Below are 26,125 nucleotides of genomic sequence, written 5' to 3'. Positions count from 1 at the left end.
ACTTCTTTGTAGAATGGTGAGATCCTGGTAGTGAATCCGCAATACAGCTCACGGAGGATCTTGATGTATTAGGCTTGAATGCCCTGATTGGCTAGGGCTTCAATGACCGCTTCCGTCTCAACGGAATCAAAGGCCTTCTTTAAATCAATGAACGTTAGACAGAGCGGCATCTTGAACTCCCGAGAAACCTCAATGAGCTTGGTTATCGTGTGGATATGGTCGATGGTGCTGAATCCTTTGCGGAACCCGGCTTGCTCGCATGGTTGACCTTCAGACTAAGTTCCCGTTACACACTAAGCAATTTGGGGAAGGTTGGAGAAGAAAAAAAAAGTGATTTGGCTCAAACCTTTGTCCTCTAGAGATGGGTAAAAGAAATAATAAGGCAGAGACAGAGGCATTTTTTGCAAAGAAAGCCAGCAACAGGTGGGACTGAAAAATGAGAAAATTCATGAATAATGTTCTATTTTTTTAATATCCAAGCAAGACTTATACCTCAATATAGGATTTAGTTCTAAAAAATTATTGACTGAGTTTAGCCTTGTTATATTTTTTAGATATACATTTGAAAATCTGGGCACATTTTATTTTATTCATGTTCTCTAATGAATTTAACAAAAAGAAAACTGTCTTGCTTGAGAAGAGATGATTAATTTTGACAGTAGCCATATCAGCAATCTGGATTAATGAGTCTTCCAATAATTATGCATGCTTATTATAAGTAGTCAGAGAAGGATATACAACATGAGTGAATGAACTGAAGATGATAAATGTCATTTTCACAGTATTCTAAGATTTGGCTCAATTAGAATAAGTTACCGAATTTCATTTCAGCTCCTGTGTCATTTAAATTTTATTTCTTTTCAACTTAAAAAACATTCCATTATTATCCTCTGCTTTTAATTTTTCAGATATGGCACACTGACCTGTTTATCTATGTGCAAATGTTTGTGGAAGGACACAACTAGGAACAGAGAATATTTACAAGAGGCTGAGAGGGTCACAACAATGCTAATAGGGAGAATGTGGGTTTTCATTAAAACGTTGTAGGGATTGACCAATCCCTGAAAATGTGTGTGTGTGTGTGTGTGTATTTGTGTGTGTGTTGATTTTTTTTGGCAGGATGTTGTTGAGTCACACCTGGCAGTGCTCAGAGGGACCATATGGGGTGACAGGGATCAAACCCAGGTTGGTCACCTGTAATGTAAATGTCCTACCCACTGTATTATAATTCTAGCCTGTGTTTGTGTGTGAATGTGTGTGTGTGTGTCTGTGTGTTTAAGAAAATGGTTACAAAAAATCTAGGTGGAATATGATATCACTTGATCACCTGACATCCCGTTACTCATCAATTTGCTCTAGAGGATGCCAGTGACGTTTCCGTTTGTCCCTGTCGCATGCTAGTGTGGCCCAATGGTGTCTGCTTACTCCAAGAACATGAACAGCCTCAAACCGATTGTTCAGGGTCTTGATTACAAAGTCTGACCATCTCATAGGTGGGCAGCCACACGATCTTTTGACGTCCTGTCGAATCCAGTCGGTAATGGTTCTAGTCCAGCGGTCGTCTCCAACTCTCATTACATGTCCAGCCCATCTGATTTTAGATGCCTTGGCAAACGAGACAGCATCCCTGATTCTTGATCGTCAACTGAGGTCGGAACTCTGGATTCTTTCTCTCATTTGAGTGAAGCATGATACTCCAAGCATAGCTCTTTCGATTCCTCTTTGGGTGACCTGAATAGCATTCTCATCCTGTTTTCATAGGGCCCAGGTCTCTGAGGTGTATGTTAATGCAGGAAGAACAGTGGAATCAAAGAGATGTACCTGGAGCCGGAGGTTTTTCATCCTCTTAGCCTCCTGCACAACTCAGGTGCCAGGTCATTTGTCATGTTGACTTTTTGACCTAGGTATGCATAACTGTTGCATTTGGAGATGTTTGTCCCGTTGAGAGTGAATGGAATGTGACCGTTTCTCATAAACATTGTCTTTGTGAGATTCAGCTGTAGTCTGACCTTTCCATACTCACAGTCGAAGTCAGCAAGCATTTGTGCCACTTGGCTAATGTTTGGTGTTATTAGAACGATGTCATCAGTGAAGTGGAGCTGGTGTAGTTGTGGACCATCTATCTTCACTCCCATTCCTTCCCATTCCAGTCGTCGCATGATGTTCTCGAGGGTGGCACTGAAGAGTTTCAGTGAAATGGTATCACCCTGCTGATCCCCTCTCTTGACACGGATGATCACTTCCTTGTAGAATGGTGAGATCCTGGTAGTAAATCCATAATGCAGCTCATGGAGGATTCTGATGAATTGAGTTTTCAGATATGGCTGTTTGGCTAGGGCTTCGAAGACTACTTCAGTCTCGACAGAATCAAAGACCTTCTTTAAATCAATGAACATTATACAGAGCGGCATCTTGAACTCCCGAGAAACCTCAATGAGTTTGGTTATCATGCGGATATGGTCTATCGTGCTGAATCCTTTTCAGAACCCAGCTTGCTCGCATGGTTGTCCTTTATCCAGTGTTCTGCTAATCCTATTCAGGATGACTCAAATGAACAGCTTGTAGATGATGAACAACAGGCTGATCAGGTGATAGTTGCCAATGTTGTGGATGTCTCCCTTCTTGTACAGTAGTACAGTCCTGCTGGTTTTCCACTGGGATGGAACCTTGCATTCAGACAGGTATCATGTGAAGAGCTGAGCCAGTGTATTGATGAGAACTGATGGCAGGTTCTTCAGGTTGATCGGGTCTGATCTTGTCTGGGCTGGGTGCTGTTTGCTTCTTTCCCGACAAAATGGTGTGTTGGATTTCGGAAGGGAGAATGTTGGGAACGACATATCCATTCTGCGGAATTTGGTATGTAGGCAGATGGATGTGGCTATCGAAGAGCTCTGAGTAGAAGTCACTGATAATCTTCTCCATTGTCCTTCTGAAAGATGTGATAGATCCATCAGGACATTGGAGGGCAGTCATCTTGGTCTTCTAGTTGGCAAAGGACAGGCGGGTGTTGTGAATGCTTTTCCCGGCTTCTGCTGCATCTGCCAGTACTGCTGCTCTTCTCTCTTTGAGGCCTTCCTTTATCACTTCTCTGCACTGCTTTGTGAGCTTGGACATTCGCTTGCACTTGCCTGAGGCTTGTGCCAAGCCACGTTGGTGAATGAGCTCAAGAATTTTCAAAGACAGGCGTCTTTTTGTGGCTATCTCTCTCTCTTGGTGTTCCTCACAGAATCATAGAGATGCTGAACCAGTCGATCATATTCTTGGTCAATGTTATCAATAATGGCATCTTCCCATGTTGCCAAAGAGCTCCCAGTTGGTGGTTGTTCTGGGAGGTCTCTTCTTAAACTTTGCAGCCCTTTCTCCCCACTCTTTGAAGTAGAATTTTGCACGAAGGAGACGGTGTTCCGATCCATTTGTAATTTTGGGACAACAGTGACATCGGTCAGGCAAAACTGTCAATTGAATATGTGATCAATTTCATTGTGGAACCTTCCACCTGGAGACTCCCATCTCCAATGTTTAGATTCAGCCTTCTGGAACTGTGAGTTACCATGGATGGTCTTAGCTAACATGATGAACTCAGATAGTCTCTCACCCTGTTTGTTCCATTCTAGGCCATGGGTCCTGATGTGGAGTTCTTCAGCTGATCTTCTCGGTCCTATCTTGGCATTAAAATCACTGACAATAATTGTATAGAGGCATGGTCTTCTTTATAGAACTTCTCCAGCTCCACGTAGAACTTCTCAATTTCTTCTTCATCATATTTGGGTGTTGGTGCATAGACAATGAAGATAGAAACTGCTGGCAGAGAGCCACATCTATTCAAGTGTAATTGTCTGATTTGGGTTGTTAGGCATTTGAATGAATCAATGCTCATGGCCAAGTTCATATTGACAAGGACACTGACACCACCAATGCCTCTTTTATCGCATGTTCTGAAGAATAGTTCTTCTCCAGTGTTGAAAACGGCATGATGTAATTGATGCCTTCTCGTCTCAGTCAGACCAATGATGTCGTACTTGATCTTTTACATGCACCATCAGGTCCTTGATGGATGCATCGAAAGCCAGCATACGTGCATTGAAATTACAGACAGTCATTTTTGTCCTTCTTTGTTTTGGCAGCCTAGTTCAGCCTTGAGATTTTATCAGCATCTCCTTGATCGTCCTTCTTAAAGCTGCCATATTGGTGGCTCTTTCAGGGTCAGGGGAATGAGACCCATTGTATTTACTGTTTTTGGCATATCAGATATGCCACGGATAGCTTGCCAGCCTCTGCCATGCAGGCGGGATACTCTTGGTAGCTTGCCAGGCTCTCCGAGAGGGATAGAGGCTTTTAGTGCAGCCTCTAATCACCCTTGCAGGTGTTCCCATGGTTCAAACCATATTTGAACCCCACCAAATATGGTGCGGTAATCTTGGAAGATGGGTATTGTCTTAAGTGACTTTGCGACCGCTTGGTCCAGAAAGTGGCCTGGAGCATGGCAGGGGCTGGGTAGTAGAGATAGTGGAGGTCTGCCAATAAGGTATTTATCTGGTACTGGTAGGGTGGGGCTTTTGGGTATAATCCCTGGGTCGCTGGAGATTGGTGGAAGCAGGCAGGGCAGGTAGGGTGGGGCTTTTGGGTTTAATCCATGGGTTGCTGGAGATTGGTGGGAGCAGGCAGAGGATCTCTGTTCCTGGGTCCTGTTGAGCCTGGAGTCCAAGGTCACAGAGTTCTGCTTACCTGGTTCTGTGGGGCTTCACTTGTGTGTGAGTCTCAGCTCGAGCATCTGGAAAGCAGCCTGGAGCATGGTAGCAGCTGGGTAGTGGAGGTAGTGAAGGTAGTGGAGGTCTGCTGATGAGGTATTTATCTGGTACTGGTATGGTGGGGCTTCTGGGTGTAGTCCCTGGGTCGCTTGAGATTGTTGGAAGCAGGCAGGGCAGGGTAGGCAGAGTACCTAGGGTACCCAGGCAGGCACCTACTGATGATGTGTTGTTGCCATGGTAATCCTGCTCAGTAGGGATCCTGCTCAGAGAGGGATATAATATAGAGAAAAAAATTTCAGATAATGCTGCAAATCTGTTTTGTCTGGGGGTCAGTCTTATCAGTACTCAGGAGCTACTCTTGGTTCAGGGCTCAGTCTTTGATCCTTATGGTGTTCAGAGAGTGAATCCAGGCCTCCTGTATGCAAAACATGAACTCAGGCCATTGCACCATCTCTGTGGCCCAATATTGAATTTTTTTTTCTTTTTTTATTAGTGAAACACCATGAGGTACAGTTATAGACTTACAAATTTTGTGCTTGGGTTTCAGTCACACCATGATCAAGTGCCCATCCCTCCACCAGTGCCCATCATCCATCACCACAGGTCCCAGCATCCCCCCCCCCACTCCCATCCCCCCCGTCCCATCCTGCCTCTGTGGCAGGGTATTACCCCTTGTTCTCTCTCTCTTCTTTTGGGTACTGTGTTTTGCAAGCATTGAGTGGCAATCATGTTTGGTCTATAGACTACTTTTAGCATGCTTCTCCCACCCTGGGAGGGTCCTCACAACACCTTTCATTTGGTGCTCTCTTCTCCATCCGAGCTTCCTTTTCACCTAGCATGTGTGGCTGTCCTTCCAGTCACGGAGCAAAATTCCTGGTACTAATCTCAGCAATTCCTGGGTGTTAGTCTCCCTTTTTGTTGCTTTATGTTCCCCAGATGAATGCAATCTTTCTGTGTCTATCCCGCTCTTTCTGACTCATTTCGCTTAACATGATACTTTCCATGTAGTACCACTTGTATGTAAATTTCATAACTTCTTCTTTTCTAACAGCTACATAGTACTCCATTGTGTAAATGTACCAAAGTTTCTTTAACCAGTCATCTGCTCTTGGGCACTCAGGTTTTTTCCAGATTCTGGCTATTGTAAAAAGTGCTGCAATGAACAAACAATTGCAGATGTCACTTTGACTATACCTTTTTGCCTCTCTGGGATATATTCCCAGGAGTGCTATAGCTGGGTCAAATGGCAGATCAAATTCTAATTTTTTGAGAATCGTCCATACTGTTTTTCAAAAGGGTTGGACCAGCCGGCATTCCCAGCAGCAGTGAAGGAGGGTCCCTTTCTCACCACATCCGCGCCAGCATTGGTTGCTTTTGTTCTTGTGGATGTGGGCCAGTCTCTGTGGTGTGAAATGATCTCATTGTGGTTTTGATCTGCATTTCTCTGATGATTAGTGATGTAGAGCATTTTCTCATGTGCCTTTTTGCCATTCGAATTTCTTCTTTGTGAAAGTTTCTGTTCATTTCCTCGCCCCATTTTTTGATGGGGTTGGGTGATTTCTTTTTGTGGAGTTTAACCAGTACCTTGTATATCCTTGATATCAACCCCTTGTTGGATGTGTATTTGGTGAATATCCTTTCCCATTCTGTAGGCTCTCTTTGTATTTTGGTTACTGTTTCTTTTGAGGTGCAGAAGCTTCTTAGTTTAAGATAGTCCCATTCTCACACCTCAGAGACTAGCCCACATTCAAAAGAACAAAAGCAACCGATGCTGGCGTGGATGTGGCGAGAAAGGGACACTCCTTCACTGTTGGTGGGAATGTCCACTGGTTCAGCCCTTCTGGAAAACAGTATGGACGATTCTCAAAAAATTAGAAATTGAGCTCCCATTTGACCCAGCAATACCACTCCTGGGAATATATCCCAGAGAGGCAAAAATGTATAGTCGAAGTGACATCTGCACTTGTTTGTTCATTGCAGCACTCTTTACAATAGCCAGAAACTGGAAGAAACCTGAGTGCCCAAGAACAGATGACTGGTTAAAGAAACTTTGGTACATCTACACAATGGAGTACTATGTAGCTGTTAGAAAAGATGAAGTCATGAAATTTACATACAAGTGGTACAATATGGAAAGTATCATGCTAAGCGAAATGAGTCAGAAAGAGAGGGATAGACATAGAAAGATTGCATTCATCTGGGGGATATAAAGTAACAAAGTATGAGATTAATACCCAAGAATAGCTGAGATCAGCACCAGGAGGATTACTCCATAACTTAGAGGCCAGCCGGGTATCCTAGAGGAAAGGGCAGTTCAGATAGAGAAGGGAGCACCAAATAAAGGATGTTTGGAGGATCCTCCCAGGAGGGGAGAAGCATGTCGAAAGTAGACTATGGACTGAACATGTTTGCCACTCAATGCCTCTTTTGCAGACCACAACACCCAAAAGGAGAGAGAGAACACAGGGGATTGCCCTGCCCCAGAGACAGGGGGGATGGGGAGATGGGGGTGGGAGGGATATTATCCATGGTGGTGGAAAATGGGCACTGGTGGAGGGTTGGGTATCTGATCATTGTATAATTGAAACCAAAGCACAAAAAATTGTAAATCTACAACTTTAAAAAAATAAAATACAATAAAGGGAAAAAAAAAGATAGTCCCATTTATCTATCTGTTTTCATTTGCTCGGCCAGTGGCGTGACATCTTTGAAGATACCATTAGCTTCAATATCATGGAGAGTTTTGCCGACTTTGTCTTCAATAAACATTATGGATTCTGGTCTGATGTTGAGGTCATAAATCCATTTTGATCTTACTTTTGTGCATGGTGTTAGGCAGAGATCTGAGCCCACTTTTTTGCATGTAGCCGTCCAGTTTTGCCAGCACAGTTTATTAAAGAGGATTTCCCTGCTCCATTTCACTTTTCTTGCCCCCTTATCAAAGATTAGATGATTATATGTTTGGGAGGAAATGTCAGTATATTCAACTCTGTTCCATTGGTCTGCAGCTCTGCTTTTGTTCCAGTACCATGCAGAGACTACTTTGAAAGTCTGCATGCCACGAAACACGAGAACCTGGAAGAAATGGATAAATTCCTGGATTCCTACCATTTCCCAAAGCTGAATCAAGAAGATATAGAGTACCTGAATAGACCTATTCACATCAAGGAAATTGAAACTGTAATCAAATTCTTCCCAAAAACAAAAGCCCAGGCCCAGACGGATTTACTAGCAAATTTTTCCAAACATTTAAAGAGGACCTATTGCCAGTTCTTCTCAAGCTTTTCCAGGAAATTGAAAAAACAGAAACTCTCCCAAACAGCTTCTATGAAGCCCATATCTCTCTAATACCTAAAGGAAACAAAGACACCACAAGAAAAGAAAATTACAGGCCAATGTCCCTGATGAACAGGGATGTGAAGATTCTCAACAAAATACTAGCCAATAGAATTCAACAACTCATCAAAAAGATCATACATCATGACCAAGTGGGATTCATCCCAGGGATGCAAGGATGGTTCAACATTCGGAAATCAATCAACATAATCCATAATATCAACAAAAGAAAAGATAAAAACCATATGATCATATCAATAGATGCAGAGAAAGCATTTGACAAGATCCAGCACCCATTCATGATGAAAACCCTTGCCAAAATGGGGATAGAGGGGACTTTCCTCAACATAGTTAAAGCCATCTACCACAAACCTACAGCAAACATCATCCTCAATGGGGAAAAACTGAGACACTTCCTCCTAAGGTCAGGGACGAGACAAGGATGCCCACTCTCTCCACTACTGTTCAATATAGTACTGGAAGTACTTGCAATAGCGATTAGGCAAGAAAAAGATATTAAGGGCATCCAGATAGGGAAAGAAGAAATTAAGCTCTCACTATTCACAGATGATATGATACTATACTTAGAGAACCCTAAAACCTCTACCAAGAAACTCCTAGAAACAATAGGCTTGTATAGTAAAGTGGCAGGCTATAAAATCAATACCCAAAAATCCATGGCTTTCCTATACGCAAACAGTGAGAGAGAAGAAAGCAACATGAAGAAAACAATCCCATTCACAATTGTGCCCCAGAAAAATCAAGTACCTAGGAATCAGCTTAACTAAGGAAGTAAAGGACCTGTACAAAGAAAACTACAAAACGCTACTTCAGGAAATAAAAGAGGACACGAGGAAATGGAAAAATATCCCCTGTTCATGGATGGGGAGAATCAACATCATCAAAATGGCAATACTTCCCAAAGCACTGTACAAATTCAATGCAATCCCTTTAAGGATACCCATGACATTCTTCAAAGAAATGGAGCAAACACTCCTGAAATTTATATGGAACAATAAGCCCCTACAAATAGCTAAAGCAATTCTTGGGAAAAAGAAAATGGGAGGAATCAACCTCCCTAATTTCAAACTCTACTACAAGGCAGTAATAATTAAAACAGCATGGTACTGGAACCAATATTGAAAATTTTAAGGTAAGCTGAATGATGGATTTAAAGTTCCAAGCATATGGTATGTAAAGCCTTGCTATGCTACTAGTACTGCCAACTCAGCAAAAATGATAGCCTTTTCTTTGCTGGGAAGAATATTTATGCCAGGTGTGGTGGTGATCTGATTGGGAGAACATATCTAGAGATGTGTCAACTCACGCTCTTATCACAACACTATGAGCACACTCATAGATTCATGAGCAATAAAAATTTTTCAGTGTTAACTCAAAAAACTACATCACTACTTCGTTCATTGCTGACACAATACATCTAAAACTAACCCTTCGGGGACTGGAGCGATAGTACAGAGGGGAGGGCATTTGCCTTGCATGTGGTCAACCCAAGTTCAATCTTCCACATCCCATATCGTCCCCCAAGCACCCCCAGGAGTAATTCCTGAGTGCAGAGTCAGGAGTAACCCCTGAGCATCGCTGTGTGTGACCCAAAAAGCAAAAACAAACAAACAAACAAATAAAACCAACCCTTGAATTTGGACCACAGAACAGAATGGGATTGTGTGGGGAAATAGAGGACCTATGGGGACTAATAGTGGAGGTACATTGGCACTAGTGATGGGTGTGGCGTGACAACTTTACTTATCTTAAAAAAATTATTTTTATTAAGGCACTGTGATTTATAAACTACTTTTGAAGATGTGTTAAAAAAAGTGCTCAAACATATATAATGTTATAAATCTATGTTCCCTCAATTGAAAAAAGAAAACAATTTTCTCCCAAAAAGTTGATTAGTATTTTACACTGATATTTTAAGGATTAAGGTGACTGCTAATGGGCTGGAGCGATAGCACAGCAGGTAGGGCGTTTGCCTTGCACGCAGCCAACATGGCCAACTCAAGTTCGATTCCTCCACCCCTTTGGAGAGCCCGGCAAACTACCAAGAGTATCTTGCCGGTAGGACAAGGCCTGGCAAGCTCCCCGTGACGTATGCGATGTGCCAAACACAGTAACAAGTCTCACAACATTACTGGACCCTCTTGAGAAAATTGATGAACAATGCGAAGACAGTGACAGTGACAAGTGACAAGGTGACTGCTATGCAATATTTTTGTAATAATGGTCATGCATATCTTGAACAGAAGGAATATGGTAGATATAAAAGAATGACACAGTAGAAGCTGGAGAGGCATATCAGTAGTTGACAGGGACAGCCTGTTTTTAGAAGGTCATTGGGCAGCTGGAGAGAGAAAAATATTCCAAGGAATATTCCAATAAAAAAGATTGGAGAAGCCTTGCTACATGAAGGCATCTCAGAAGTCTACACATTAATTATTACAGGACTAGAAAAGATGGTAAAAATATTATAACCCTATAGAAAGATTCGTATAGAGGGAAACAGTGGAGTTTGATATGAATACAATTACATGGGGAAATGAATGGAAGCCAGACTATAAGCTGTTAAAAACTGAGGAAAAAGAAACAAGCTAAAGGCTAACAAACTTTTTATATGTTCTAGAGGAAAGGTAGTGGGATCCACCTCTGAATGACTTCTCTATAATGATAATACCATGAACTCAACATTCGACCTGAAACCCTTCAGTATTGGTGGATATTCATTAATTCTGTGAAATTCCTCTGTGAGATTCAGTTACACAGTCAAGGTGGGTAACAGTGCAAAAGCCAAAAATAACAGGACAATCATATTGTTTTACTCATGTTACAGATGAGTAACTTTAGATATCAAGTAGTTAAATAATTTTCCCAAAGTCAAACAGGAAGCACATTATTGAGTTGCTGAAAGACCATGGTTCTGCAAATAAACTTCTAATCCACTAGCTTTTCACCAAATGAGTTAGTTAGAAGTCAGATTAAGTTCATTTATTTATAGATCCATTGACTGCAGGAAAAAAATCCTATAGGTGGTTCTATTAGAATGTTCTTTTATCTGGGTTAACATTTGTTTTGTTATCTTTTATTACTATTATTACCCTTCATGTGTCTTTTATCGTTTATGCAGACCTTTTTGGTTTATTTCTATGTTCTTTTAAAAAATTTATTTAACACCATGATTTACCAAGTTGTTCATAAGATAGTTGTTTCAGGCTTTAAATGTTCCAACACTAATCTCACCACCAGTGTGTTCTTCCCTCCACTAATGTCCCCAGTTTCCTACCTTTCACCCCAGTCTGCCCCTTTGCAAGCACAACCAAATTTACTTCATATCGTTTGTTATAACACAAAAGTAAATGCAATTATTAAAGCTGAGATCAAGTTAATTTGTGATAATTTTTATATGTCAAAATGATGTTACTAAAATCTGAGGGTCTACTGTGCTGGTTAGTACTAATTGACTCTTTTGTGTTATGACGTAGGCTCTTTGAGGTTGGTGGACTTCTATGCAACTTTTCCTTCAGATTTACTGTCATCTACTGGGCTGACAGTACTATGAAATTTTTGAGGTGTCCAGAAACAGTAGATCTGAAAGAGTTCAGTGGCTTTGCAGTTTGATGAGGTTCAGTTGTTGAGCTGGGCATTTTCTATGTCGGAGGGTGTCAGGTATGGCTGCAGAAAGGGGTGTCTTCTCACCCCATTCAGAGAATTCACCCCAGAGTTCTCAGTGCAGGGCAGTCAAATTCTACATTCTTAAAACAGTACATGCTAGGTCTGAATCACAGGAGCAAAAGTCTAAGATTTTTTAATTTCATGTGTGTTGATGATCAGGGACCATTCCTTTGGTGTGTGAGTGAATTGAGGATGAGAAAAGAGATTGCCAATTTGGGGAAGGTGGCATACTTTGGTAAATTTACTTCTGAAGGTTATAATTCTACTTTCCACTTTGAGGCTTAAATGTCTTTCCCAAGATCAGCAATCAACGTTGCTGATTTCTTCTCTTCTTGGAAAATATCAACTGCCTCAGAACATTCAACCCTTCAAATTTTCTAGAGGAGGATCATTTTATGGTATAAAAGTACCATCTGCTAATCAACCAGTCTGACACAGGGAAAGGTAGCATTCTTTTTTCTATTTTTTGCTGGAGATTAAGAAAACTGATGAATATTAATGACCATATGTACTCACCTATGAAATGACATTGCTTGTGAGAGGCACTCTAGTTTCCAAGTGAAGGGGAGAAGTGAGAAGCTGAGGAGAAAAGTTAGGAAAGAAAGGGGGACCAAAAAAAGGGAAAAGGCAACTAGGAAACAGAATAAATGTAGTAACAAACACAAATCGAGTGGGGAAGAAAGCAAAACATGCAAGCATCTTGATTTTTAGATTTCTTAAAAAATTTTTCCACTTTATTTAAATACCTTAGTTTACATAATATGTTTGTTACAGGCATTCAATTTTCCACCACCAATCCCACCATCACTGTGACCTTCGCTGCAACATTATTCTCATTTTCCCAACCATACCCCCCGTCTGACCCCTCAGCAGGTCAAAAAGAATTCATTTTATATTGCTTGTTACAACAAATGGCAAATGGATTATGAAAAAATTATTTCAGTAAGAGAAAATTTGTGAGAATTGCATATCTCATCATGGGAACATTAAGTCCTTGTCTGAGGGTTTACTAAGCTGTTGTTGCTAGTTGACCATTCTATGTTAATGTTTTTGTTTAATGAGCTTAGTTGGCTTCTGCTCACTTTCCCATCTAATTTGATATGCTCCTACTGGAATATTAGTATTGTAGAGTTTGGAGATGTCACATGGTCATGAATATGGTGGTGTGCTCCAGAAATATTCAACTGGGCAGTTATCTTACATGGCAGAGATTGTGGCATGTGGATGTGGCTTCCAGGGCTTCTGTAAGTACAGGGGTTGCAGGGAAGCTGCCCACCTTCCCCTCTGAGAAGACCAAGAGTCCTCAGACCCAAAAACTGGTGTACCTGAAATTTTCAGCAGTTTGATGTCTCTGTAGGACTCGTTCCTAAGATAATGGAGTTTGACTTTTGGCATGGAAGAAGCTGTTGGGGTGTTGGTGCTGCTGTTGGGCCTTTGTCAGGGCAAGGACTTGGCCTACACCTCTTCTAAGGGCACTCCGAGTTTTCAGTCTGAGACCAATGTATCTGTAAATTGTTGTGGCTAGTTGATCTCGTCTGAGATTAACCATGAGTCAGTAAAGCTGGGCCAAGAGACGAGCTTACATGATGGTAGGTTGTAGGCTGTGAATGTCAATTCTCATATTTCAAGATGCTAGAGAAAGATGCAATTTGTAAGTAACCAGCTGGATGGATATAAATAATATATGTATTATAATATACACCTATGTACACATGTGTATTGTTATCATTACATTGACAGTTAAGCTACTTTCTTTGGGGGGATGGGTGGGTTTGGGCCACACCCACCTAAGTTCTGGGCTTGCTCTTGGCTCTGTGTTCAGGGATCACTTCTGGGAACCATATCGCAGTGCTAGGGTTTCAAATCAAGGTCAATTGCATGCAAGCCAAGCACTTTATCTCCTGTACTATCTCTCCAGCCCCTTGAACTAGTTCTTGAAGGTCAATGCATACATACCACAAAGATACTCATTCCATTAATCTATTCTAGTAACTGAAACAGATCTGCCAACTTCTTCTCCATGGGGGTAGTTGCAGGGGATGGTGGGGCAGAGGAACTGAGACAAGTACAGAATACTTCACTCCAGAACATAAAACTAGGATGTAAGGGAAGCTGACATGAGCCCTGGCAGTTGAAAGGGTGCCTTTTCCTACCTTTTCAATCAGGTCAGTACTGCCCTCTCCCCTACACACCCCATCTCGCCAGGAGAGGTCACTTGAGCTAGGAACTATAATGTTTTGTTAGGTTATTTTTAATTGCAATGGATATGTGTATTTCAATTGGTGCCTTAATGTGTTTTGGGGGGACCCAGGATGCCATCACTGAAAGAAATACCCCCTGCCCCTGTGATATAGGACCAGTGAATGAAAATGAAAGGGAACCCCAGGAAGGCTTGGCTTCCTGATGTGTTCTAACCATTGGATGCTGCTGCCTTTCTCAAGCTTTCCCACCCCCAGTCTCTGACCCTGCCCCAATTCTGGGCCTCTCATCACAATTTCCTTAGGCCCCCAGCCGCCTGGCTTTCCACATTGATCCGGCTGCTTACTGGGCTGCTTTGCATTTCATCTCCTAGTTGCAGCAAGAAGCAACCACTTTTCTTCCTTTGGAGATCAGTTTCAAAGTTTCCCCACAGCTAACAGTGTGTGGCTAGTGTCTTTGTTGTCGGCTCAGCCTGCTCCCCTATCCCACCCCCATAATCTGCCCTCTTTTCATTTGCTATTTGCAGTCCCTAGCCCGCTTCTTCCCCCCATGTCTCTGTGGCCTTGTGTCTCTTTTAAGTCCAGAGTGGAATCTTTTTATCACACTGCCTCAGCTTGGGAGGACGCCTGCTTTTTGCTGCTCCTCGCTTAGATTTATGGCCCCTGTCAAGCCTTCCTGCCATGGCCTCTGACAGCCCCTGCCTTTTCTAACATCAGATTCATTGCCATTCCTAAGGTCCTTTAAGATTTTAATGCTAAGTCTATAAATTTAGCTTCCTTTCTGCTTTAACCTTTCTTTAGACCTTCCCATTGTCTGATGAGATGTCCCCTGGCTTGATTTGCTGCACCATCCCCATATTCTGGGGTGAGTTTGAGGAGGAGGGGTGAGCTGGAGGGGGATGGAGAGGGAAACGAAGAAACCAGTGGATGAATTTAGATTTCCATCAGTTCCTTCAGTTCTTTGGGGTTTGGTAGCGGTTGACATTTTCCTTCAAAGCTGTGATTTGCTCAGGTCTTCTGGTGCCGTTTCATTAAAATTGTATCTGAGAGTGGGAAAAGAAGGTGGGGGTTTTGGCTGAACAGATAGTCAACCTCCCTTCATAAATGCATGTGAGCTTACATTTTCTTTCTCAAATGTGTCAGCTGGGGATTCTCTTCCATCTCCAGTGCACATGGGCACTGCTTAAATCACTCTGATTTCTCTCCTTGGCAGAGTTCTGTCGAAGAAACTTTTTTCACCTTAAGATAATAAAGCCCCCAGTTGCCAGAGCTGGAAATGGCAACCTGCTGGAAATTTCAGGGGAGAGGACGAGGTCATTGCAGAAAAAAAGAGAAGCTTCCTTGCTCGGGGAAGCACAACGAGTGCTTCAGAAGTATGATTTCTGAATTCATTTTGTCTTTTATTGGCCTTGGAGGCAGTCAAAGCACCTTTCGTCCAGCTTTTTCTTTACTGCTACTCAGGGCAGCAATTATGAGTGGGAAGGGTGGGAAAGAAAGAAAGAAAGAAAGAAAGAAAGAAAGAAAGAAAGAAAGAAAGAAACAAAGAAAGAAAGAAAGAAAGAAAGAAAGAAAGAAAGAAAGAAAGAAAGAAAGAGGAACACGGACTTTTGTGTCTACATCTCCCTGATGACATTGTTCAAACTTAAGTTTATTTAGGATGACAGTGGAAGTCTATGGAGCAAGTCATACCATAATGGAATGTATCTCTAGCATATGAGAAGTCTTACTTCCCTGGGTGGACTAAGTGAGGGTACTCCTTTCTGAGAATTCACTCCATCTTGTTTGGGTTCCAGACCTTGGGAACCTATGGCTCACTGATGCTTCCCAGGCTTTTTCTTCAGTCTCTTGCTGTACTTCCCCTCCCCCTTTGAGCTGTCTTTCTTCATTTCTGGTTCTCTATTTTTCTGCTTGCTTGTTCTTTAATTACTCAACCCAAAAGCAGTGGTCCCCTGAACTCCCCCAAGTAAGTGATTAGCATGTGCTTTAGAAGTCAACTCTAGTTGATTTGACATTCAAATTAAGGCAGCTTCATCTAGCTCCTGGCAGAGACTAGCCAGCTGTTCACATGGTCTTTTCTGCATCAGCACACTTAGCTATAGTCTATCCCAGTTTCCTTCACAGCCGTGAAATCAGCAACCAGTTGACTGCGTTTTGATCAATGGGATGTAGGCAGGAGTGATGTATGCTGCTTCCAGGACTGGCCCGTGAAATTCCTCTACAATTCTCCATGTCCTCTCTGTTTCCTTGACTGATGCTTGCGTTTAAAACCTACCCCTCAGTATGTTGGGGAGACCTATACACCTGAAAAATGTGCTATTTGATATGAGGGCCTTACAGTTGGCCTTGAAGCCAATTCATTCCATCTGCTAAGCATTAGGGAAGGCCAGCTAAGTTTATAAACACTCCCTTTGATCTGTGTTTTCTACAACTTAATGAGTTACCTTGAATGAATTAGATAGCATTCCTTAGAAGGAGACCCTTTACTCCAAAAAATTCTGAAAGCTGATGAAAAAAATTTGGGGGAATTCTTGCCATTTGAGAGAATGCAGAGGTCTCCTGTATAGGAAAAGAGCTGTGGCTCTCAATTCTTATAGCACGTTTTATCATTCAGTTAAAAAAAAGTTCTTTTCTAGCCTTCGTCTCTCCTATTTCAACTTCGATTGAAATAGGACTAAGCCAATTTAAATTTTAAATAAGATTTAAGTTTATGATTTGATTATTTTTTGGGGGAAGGCCTCCAAAGTGGTGTTGGGGGAGGTCAGGCACTGCTCCTTATATTATATGCCCCAGGGATGTTAAAGAGTCTTGCAGTTCCAAAGACTTTTAGGATCACACCCAGTGTGCTACAGTGGGTGGTGCTTGGAAGACCAAGTGGTGCCAGGGATTGAACCCCCGTTGAATACTTGCCAGGCATGTGCCTGAACATCTACACTATCTCCCAGACCTCCAATTTGTGAATTTCAAAGGTGAACAAAAGAACTGGAAAGATAGTACAGTGGGTAGAATGCTTGCCTTGTAGGTAGCCAACCTGAGTTTGATCCAACGCACTCTCCTGAGCACCACCGGAAGTTAACCCCAAGCACTACCAGGAGTGATCCCTGAGTGCAGACTCAGGAGTAAGCCCTAAGCACCACGAGTTGCCTCCCTATAAGCATGCTGAAAGTAGACTATAGACCAAACATGATTGCCACCCATTGCCTCTTTTGCAAACCACAACACCCAATAGGAGAGAGAGAACAAAAGGGAATGCCCTGCCACAGAGGCAGGGTGGGATGGGGGGATGGGGGATGGGAGGGATACTGGGATTCGTGGTGGTGGGAAATGGGCACTGGTGGAAGGATGGGTATTTGATCATTGTATAATTGAAACCCAAGCACAAATATTTGTAAGTTCTACAACTGTACCTCATGGTGTCTCACTAATAAAAATTTTTTAAAAAAAGGTAGTCACTTATATGTGTATACATTGTTAAATAATAATCACATCAAATGATGCGATCCAGTTACTTATAAATTTCTATCTCCTAACCTTATGATCATAATTTTGTATAGGCAAAGAACCCAAAAATTCTGCTTTCTTAGTAAGTGTCAAATAAAATCCAACATTAACTCTAATTAGCCTTAGAACCTAAGCGTGCACTGCTCTTCTCACTGCAGGCCTGTGCACTTTGCTGAGCACCTTCCAGTTGGTCCCTCCCCTCAGCCCCCCTTCCCCTCTCCTGTCCACCAAGTTCCTCTGACTCTCTACTCTGAGTTTGTTTTTTAAAATTCCACATCTCAATGAGATCATGCAGTGTCTGTCTTGCTCTGACTGACTTACTAAATATAGCGGACTGTGCCAGGCTTGTCTGTGCTGTCCGTCAACCCCGAAGCTCCCTGTTCTAGCAATGGTTTGGCTTCCCTGTCTTCTGTCCTGGTGTTCTCAGCTGGGTGACTTACACTGCCAATTGGTTGTCAGCTGACCCAAGGTCAAGGCTTTGAATGTGTTTTTGGACTAGGCATACCCTTAGGGGTCATCATCCTAAGAAGAATTAGTCTTGTCTCACCTCTGGTATAAGAGGCTGAGAAACAGTTGAGGCTGACCTGGGCATGGCCTGAAGCTGAGCCCCACTGACACAACAAGATCACCAGATGACCTACAGACAAGTGACTGGGGATAGTTTTTCTTTGCTGGGCCATTGAGGTTGTTTGTAAGGTAAGATTCACATACAGGTTGTCATTTAAGGCCAGAGATATAGTATAATAAAGGCCCTCGAACGGAACACCAAATAAAGGGTGTTTGGAGGATCCTCCCAGGAGGGGAGATGCATGTCGAAAGTGGACTATGGACTGAACATGTTTGCCACTCAATGCCTCTTTTGCAGACCACAATACCCCAAAGGAGAGAGAGAACACAGGGGATTGCCCTGCCACAGAGGCAGGGGGGTATGGGGGGATGGGGGTGGGGGGGATATTATCCATGGTGGTGGAAAATGGGCACTGGTGGAGGGATGGGTATCTGATCATTGTATAATAAAACCCAAACAGAAAAAATTGTAAATCTACAACTGTACCTCATGGTGTTTCACTAATAAAAAAAATTTTAAAAAATTACAAAAATAAAAGTAGCAAAAATACAAAAAAAAAAATAATAAAGGCACTCGCCTTGCAGGCAGCTCTGACCCTGGTTCAATTCCATGGCACCACATATTCTCTCCCAAGCATCACTGGAGGCTACTTCTAAGCACAGGAATCGCCCTTGAGCACTGCTGGATATGGCCCCACTACCCCTCCCAAATGGTTTAAACGATACCCACTATCCTTTAAACCATTTAATAGTCGACTGCTCAGTGACATTTAGTACTGTCACAATGTCAAGTAGCCATTATCTAGTTCCAGAACATTTCAATCACTCTCAAAGAAAACTCCAGGTGCACTGAAACTCCCATTTCGTCTCCCCAACTCCAGGCTCTGCTAACTACTGATTTGTTTTTTCTGTGAATCTGCATATTCTGGATATTTCTCACTTCATTTAATCACTTAATCACTTAACTTCCCGTTAGTCGTCGATTTGCTCAAGCGGGCGCCAGTAACGTCTCCATTTGTCCCTGTCGCGTGCTAGTGTAGCCCAATGGCATATGTTCGCTCCGGGAACATGAAGGGCCTCAAACCGATCGTTCATGATCTTCACGAAGAAGTCTGACCATCTGGTAGGTGGGCGGCTATGCGGTCTTTTGACATCCCGTGGAATCCAGTCGATAACAGCTCTAGTCCAGCGGTCGTCTTTAAATCTCATTACGTGACCAGCCCATCTGATTTTCGACACCTTGGCAAATGAGACAGCGTCCCTGATCCTTGATCGTCGACGGATGTCAGAACTCCGGATTCGTTCTCTCATTTGAGTGAAATGTGATATTCCAAGCATAGCTCTTTCTATTTTCTTTGGGAGACCTGAATAGCGTTCTCATCTTGTTTGCGTAGGGCCCAGGTCTCTGAGGCATATGTTAATGCAGGAAGAACAGTGGAATCAAAGAGATGTGCCCAGAGCCGGAGGTTCTTCGTCCTCTTAGCTATTTCTTCGACTTTCTTGAAGGCGTTCCAAGCCGCTCTCTTCCTCCTGCGCAGGATATTTCTCACAAAGGGAAGAATGCACCCTATATCTTTCTGTGTTTCTTACTCAGCACAATGGTTTTGAAGCTTATCCATGTTGCAACACATGTTGTCACTCTCCTTTTTTATAGCAGGCTACTATTTCGTTGTATAGCTATATTGCCTCTTGTTTCCAACTGATTGATATTTGGATTCACCATTGGGCTATTATGCATTAATCAGAACATTTGTGTACAATTTTGTTTGGACACTGCTTTCTAACTATTTGGTTTATATACCGTCAAGAGCAATTATTGGGTCATATGGTTAAACTTTTGAGGATATGCCAAGCTGTTTTCCATAGTGGCTGCACCATTTTACTTTCCTACCAGCAATAGAAGAGGGAATCAATTTCTCTATAGCCTCACAAAACCTATAGATAAATGGAATTAAGTCACCAATTTCTTCCCACTCATTCATTACAGAGTCTGTTTAGAGACCTGCTTCGAAAGGAGATGAATGGTTCATCCCCAAATTTTTCTATTCCTTTTTTTTTTTACTGTCAAAGTTTAATACTGCTGCTTTGGTTTCCTATTCCAGCGTTGGCATCTGATAACAGCACCACTGATTTATGGTGGGACAGCCTAGAGTTGAATTATTTATTCTCCCCATGTAAAGGATTAGCTATTTCTACTTTTAATGGGTTTTTGTTGCAGTGTGTTTATGTATTTTTAGATGGATTGAGGTGTCCTCTGACCTCTAATATCATATCACACAAAGCTATTTGCAAATCACATTAAAAGTATGAATTTAAACGATGAAAGCAAAGAAATGGAGAGTTATGATAGCAAGTCTGTGACCTATGATATTTTTTCTTAATTTATACTCCTCTGTCCCTGAAAGAATACATAGATGCAAGAATGGAGCCAGAACTCCACACACTGTATTAAGCCAGTCAATAAGGAATTCCGGCTTGCTAGTCAGTTATGTTTGTCATAGGTGGTAACAAACCTATCCTTCCCATAGGTGGGCAGAAGCTTAGAGTATAGAGGACAGACTGTTGAAGATGTTGAACTTCTTGGATATCTTCTTCAAATACTGTCAGGTAAATGTATTCTCTTCGGACAGTCATATGACAAGGTTGTTTTTGGTTTTAGTTTGACTTGAAATAGAGGTGAATTAATCTCTCTATTGACCTTGAATAGAAAATAACACTTCTCTAATAAAAAAGTTTTTCATTCCATATACTACCCCTGGTCTAATTCTCCCATCCCTGCATGACAGTCATACTTATTTTCTTCCATATTCTTCCTTCCACAGTTTCTTACTGTAAAGAACATGCAATTAAAATAAAATTTGGCTCATTTTATATACTGTTCTTCTGTGCATTACTTTTGTTTATTTGGGTGCTCATGGCTTATACTTGGCTCTGTGCTTGGGGGAAACCATACATGGTGCAGGGGATTGAATAGGGTTGAGTATGTGCACGACAGGTGCCTTAACTCTTGTGCTATCTCTCACCCCTGACATCTTTTAATTTGCTTAATAATAGATCATATTGTGAGAGCATATATAAATCTTCCTCATTCAAATTGCTCTTTGCTGTATGTTATTCAAATCCTATGCGTATTTAATGCTTATTTAATTAGCTTCCTAATGATGGATATTAGATTTGTTTCCATTTTCCCTTTTCAAATAAGTCTACCATGAATAACCATGTAGCATATTGCATACCACATGAGTGTGAGTTAATCTGTAGGATAAATTCTCCAGAGTGACCTGGTGGGTAGAAAAGAATTTCTATTTATATCTTTGTTAGCTGTGTTCAAATTGCCCTGTGTAGGAGATGTGCTGTTTACATTCCCAACAGATCAGCCATGCCTGAGACCATGTTTCTCTCTCTGAAAGGGGGTTGGTGGTGGTCTAAATGTCTTTGTTATTTATGAAAACATTTTTAAAAGGAGGGGATGAATAGGAGAAATTGGGAGAAACTCTTCTGAGTTCTCATAAAGTGAACAAGAAGCAACAGTCACTTGACATAGTAGTAATTCCACCAATAGCTAATATTTATATAGCATTTCTTTGTGCTGGGTACTTAGCATTTTATTATATTACCTCATTATTGGATTAGATGTGGCTCATTGTCATTTGATTTTCTTCAGTGATTTTTTAAATTACAGTTTAGAGTTATTTACTGTGTGTCAGACGTTCTGCTAGGTGTTGGTTGATGTAATTTATGTCACCCGAAGTCCTGACAAATGTCAAGAGGCAGGGGGTGAGGATGGTGCATGGTAAGCTCTTACCTGCACTGACCAGCTCTTGTCAAAAATACTAACAGTGATCTTAGTTTCAGGTGCTGTGTAATATCTCCCGCAGGCTGCAGCATTGTTTGTTTTGGAAGTGTGAAACAAGGCAAGGTGTGTGATTGACTTATGAGGTATAATCTGCAGTGGAGCAATACCGATCTTTGCTTTCCTATGCATGTGCTCTCTTGGTCGGCTTTGTTTCATGTCTCTTTATTTCATAATTACAGCTTGGGGCTGGAGGGGTAAAAGTGGGGAGGAAGAATTTGATTTTGTGTGTGTATTAATACTAAATTAAGAAATAAATTCAGTTCAACTCCGTTTCAGGTTTAGTCAATAGCTGGCAGTTATAATTAGTACAAGCAATGCATTACTGCAAAGGAATATTGAGAAGGGGAAAAATCAGCATGCATATAAATGGGAAATATCTTCCAGACCTGCAGGCAAATATACTAGTGCTGAGTGGAAAAAAAAAAGAAAATCAGGGGCCAGAATTAATTAACAATGAATGCAAGTATTTCCCATTAGTTTCTAGTTTTTCTCTTTCTTTCCTCAGCCCTAAGCCATCTTCAACTTACTCTAGGATTTTACTGCTTTCAGTCTTCCAAAGTGTTCCCTTTACCCCAATAAGTCTAATTTTTTGGCCCCTAATGCCAAGCTATTTTATAATGCCAGGACATGACAATCCCTTTGATTCAGCTGCTAGATTTTCCCCTATGTCGTGCAAAAAACTTTAATTCAAATTGGATAAATGACCTAAAAATTAGGCCAGAATCCATAAGATGTTGATGAAAATATAGGCATTTATAGGAGATGAACCTCAAAGGTGTTTCTCTTTTCTTAAAATTCTATTTATTTTTTTCAGATGACAATAATTTATCCGGGGGGGTGTTTTGAGTCAAAACTGGCAGTGCTCATAAGCTACTCTTGGCTATATGCTCATTAGTCACTCCTAGCCGTGCTTGGGGGACTGTATATGATTCTAGGGGTTGAACTGGAGTTGGTCGTGTACAAGAAAAGTGCCTTAACCCCTGAACTATCTATCTGGACCTATCTCAAAAGTGTTTTACTGATTTGATTATATTGGAAAAAATAAGAAATAAAAATAAACAAATGTCACTGCATAGAATCAAAAAGTTTTTGTATACCAAAAGAAACTAAGATTAAAATAAAAAGGCACCCTTTGGAGTGGGGGAATTATTTGCATACCATATATCAGATAAAGGGCTAATATTCAAAATACATTAAGCAGTCACAAAGCTCACCACCAACAAAACAAGAATAACCCTATTGGAAAATGGGGAGAGAAGATGAACAGACATTTCCCCAAGAAGAGATGTGAAAGATTGGTAGACATTTGAAATGAGGTGTTCATTGTCACTTATTGGGAAATGAAAGTCTAAATGACGATGAGATAACATCTCACATCAGTGAGAATGGCATACATTAAAAAGACTGGAACCAACTAATGTTGGCTGGATGTGATGGAAAGGAGAACCCTCATTCAATATTGGTGGGAATGTTGTCTGATTCAGTTTCTATTGAAAAGAATGTATAGATTTCTGAAAAAAGTAGAATAGTCTTCCATATGACCCAGTGATTCTACATGTTGGTGTCTATACCAATAACACAAAAACGTTAGCTGAAAAATATATTTGCATAACACTGCTCATTGCAACACTTAGTACAATAGCCAAGATACTGAAACAACCCCCAAATATCCAATAGTAGAAGAATGGATAGAGAAGTTGTGGGCCATACACAGAATAGTATACTATGAAGCCATAAGAAAATATGAAGTTTTGCAATTTGATGGAACCACGGGGCATTGTGTTAGGTGAAATAAGTCAGAGGGAGGAAAAATACCAGATGACCTCATATACATATGTAGGATACAGAGAAAAATAGAGGAATAAACACTATTAAGTGATGACATACTCGTGGCTTTTGATTACTAAACATATTATCAGGCAGTGGGAGAAGAAGAAAGAGGAAGAGGCAGATGAGAAGTGACATAAGGACTTGGGTGCTTCTTGGGCACTTTCAGTGTAGTGAAGGTGCAGTAGTTTTATATATCAAAGCCCAAAAGTTAACACTATCATAATCATATTACTTGAAATATAATACATATTTTAAGAGTTACATGTTAAAAATACTAAAGTCAGGATATGATGACTATGTGGTGAAATGGTATTTCATCTTCCATTCTAAACTTTATGTCTCATGGATCCTATGAAGGGAACTAATTTAAGCATTTTAGATTGAGCCATAATGACCCAACCAAGCCTAATTTTCTCCCAAGGTTCTCGCAGGGGTGGACAGCACCATCTCTCCTGTAGATTAAGTCATGAACCAGGAGTCATTCTTAACTTCACCTCATTTCTCCATATGCAGCTCTTTGCAAAATCTGCTTGACTTTTCTCTCCTTAATATCTCTTGCGTCTGTCCTTTATCCTCTCTTTCTAAAAATGTTATTGATATTCTGTGATTGGCAATACTGTTAACCATGGTTTCTCCTGCACATAATTTCAACACCACATCCATCACCTGTCCTTTTCTCTATCTTTATCTTTACTAACCCTGACTAAGCTACCATCAACTTCCTTTGAATTACTAAAATTGCCTTTCAACTGGTCTGTCTGCATCTATTTGGGGGTGGGGGTGGTTGGGCCACACCCAGTAGAGCTCAGGGATTGCCCAATGGTTCTGTGCTCAGAGGTCACTCCTGGTGATGTTAAGGAATCGTATGGTGCTAAGACAGGGTTGAATCAGGGTTGGCTGCATGCAAAGAGAAAGTGCTTATCTCTTAGGCATCTGTCTGCAACCATTTTGATTTCCTTCCTGTTCATTTTCCAATAGACTCTGTTTTGGTTTGGTTTTGGTCCACACCTGGTGGTATTCAGGGGATACTCCTGGCTCTGCGCTTGGGGTTCTCAGGGGCCCATGTAGTGGCAGGGATTAAATCCAGACCTCTTGCATACAAAGCATCTGCACTAACTCTTTTGGTTCACTCTGGCTCCTACTTTGCTCTTTTATTGAAGGCATAGCTATTGCTAGCATACTATTTCCTCAAGGATGCTTTCTTAGTCCTTCATATCATGAATTAGTGTATTTCTCAGTCACTGTCTGCCTTTCCCTGTAGACTATCAACTCTTTGGGCGGCCATGCCTGTCTGCTGATTTTTCTTACTTTCTAGCCTTTGGTACACTACATAACACAGAGTAGGCACTTAGTGTTTCCTATCATATTTAAAGCAGAATTTTGTGTGCAGTGCTCAGTTGATATTAGCACTGTAGCACTGTAGCACTGTCCTCCCATTATACATCAATTTGCTCAATCGGGAAACAGTAATATCTCCATTGTGAGACTTGTTACTGTTTTTGGCATATTGAATATGCCAAGTGGAGCTTTCCAGGCTCTGCCGTGCAGGCAGGATACTCCTGGTAGCTTGCCAGGCTCTCTGAGAGGCACGGAGGAATTGCACTCAGGTCGGCCGCATGCAAGGCAAACGCCCTACCTGCTGTGCTAGATAAGGTAAAGGTAAAGGTAAAGGCCCTCCCGTTGATCGTCGATTTGCTCGAGCGGGCCCAGTAACGTCTCCATTGGAGACTTTGTTGTTACTGTGTCTGGCATATCGAATACTCTCGGTAGCTTGCCGGGCTCTCTGAGAGGGGCGGAGGAATCGAACTTGGGTCGGCCATGTTGGCTGCTTGTAAGGCGAATGCCCTACCCGCTGTGCTATCGCGCTATTTATAAATTATAAAAATCCATTGAGGAAATTTGAAATGGATTGACAATTGGCTACTAATAATTTTAAAAGTACAGAAGGAAGTTTGTGGACATTTCCTTTCCATGAGCTAATTATAAAGGAATATCTGCAGACATCTGTCTACAAGTTATAGAAACCGATCTGGTTGATTGTGCAGAGAAGGAGCTGTTTAAAAAAATGGGGGAGAAGGGAGTTGATAAGATTATTATGAGAGCTGAAGAATTAGGCTAGAAGCTAAACTTCCAGAGACTTGTCTGTAACTATGTCACCGAATAGGTCTGAGGGGAAAGTTATATCTGTACACAATGAAATGGATATTGTCATTTGCTCAGAAGCAAATTCTGCACCAATATCTAGACTTGCTGTCCCATTAGTTCATGACAGAGCCCAGATGACATGTGTCACTCCTTTGCAAGGGAGCTAATATCGTGAGCTTCTCCCCAAACTTAGGCATATCTAGTGTGTATTAGGGAGGTGCCCATGCCAGTGCCCTCTTACAAATGGACAGCCACTGAGT

The sequence above is a fragment of the Sorex fumeus genome, unplaced genomic scaffold (genome assembly GCF_029834395.1).
Source record: "Sorex fumeus unplaced genomic scaffold, SorFum_2.1 ptg000014l, whole genome shotgun sequence".
In the NCBI taxonomy this organism is placed as follows: Eukaryota; Metazoa; Chordata; class Mammalia; order Eulipotyphla; family Soricidae; genus Sorex; species Sorex fumeus.
The sequence above is the reverse complement of the archived record's forward strand: the minus strand, read 5'-3'. Positions refer to the sequence as shown.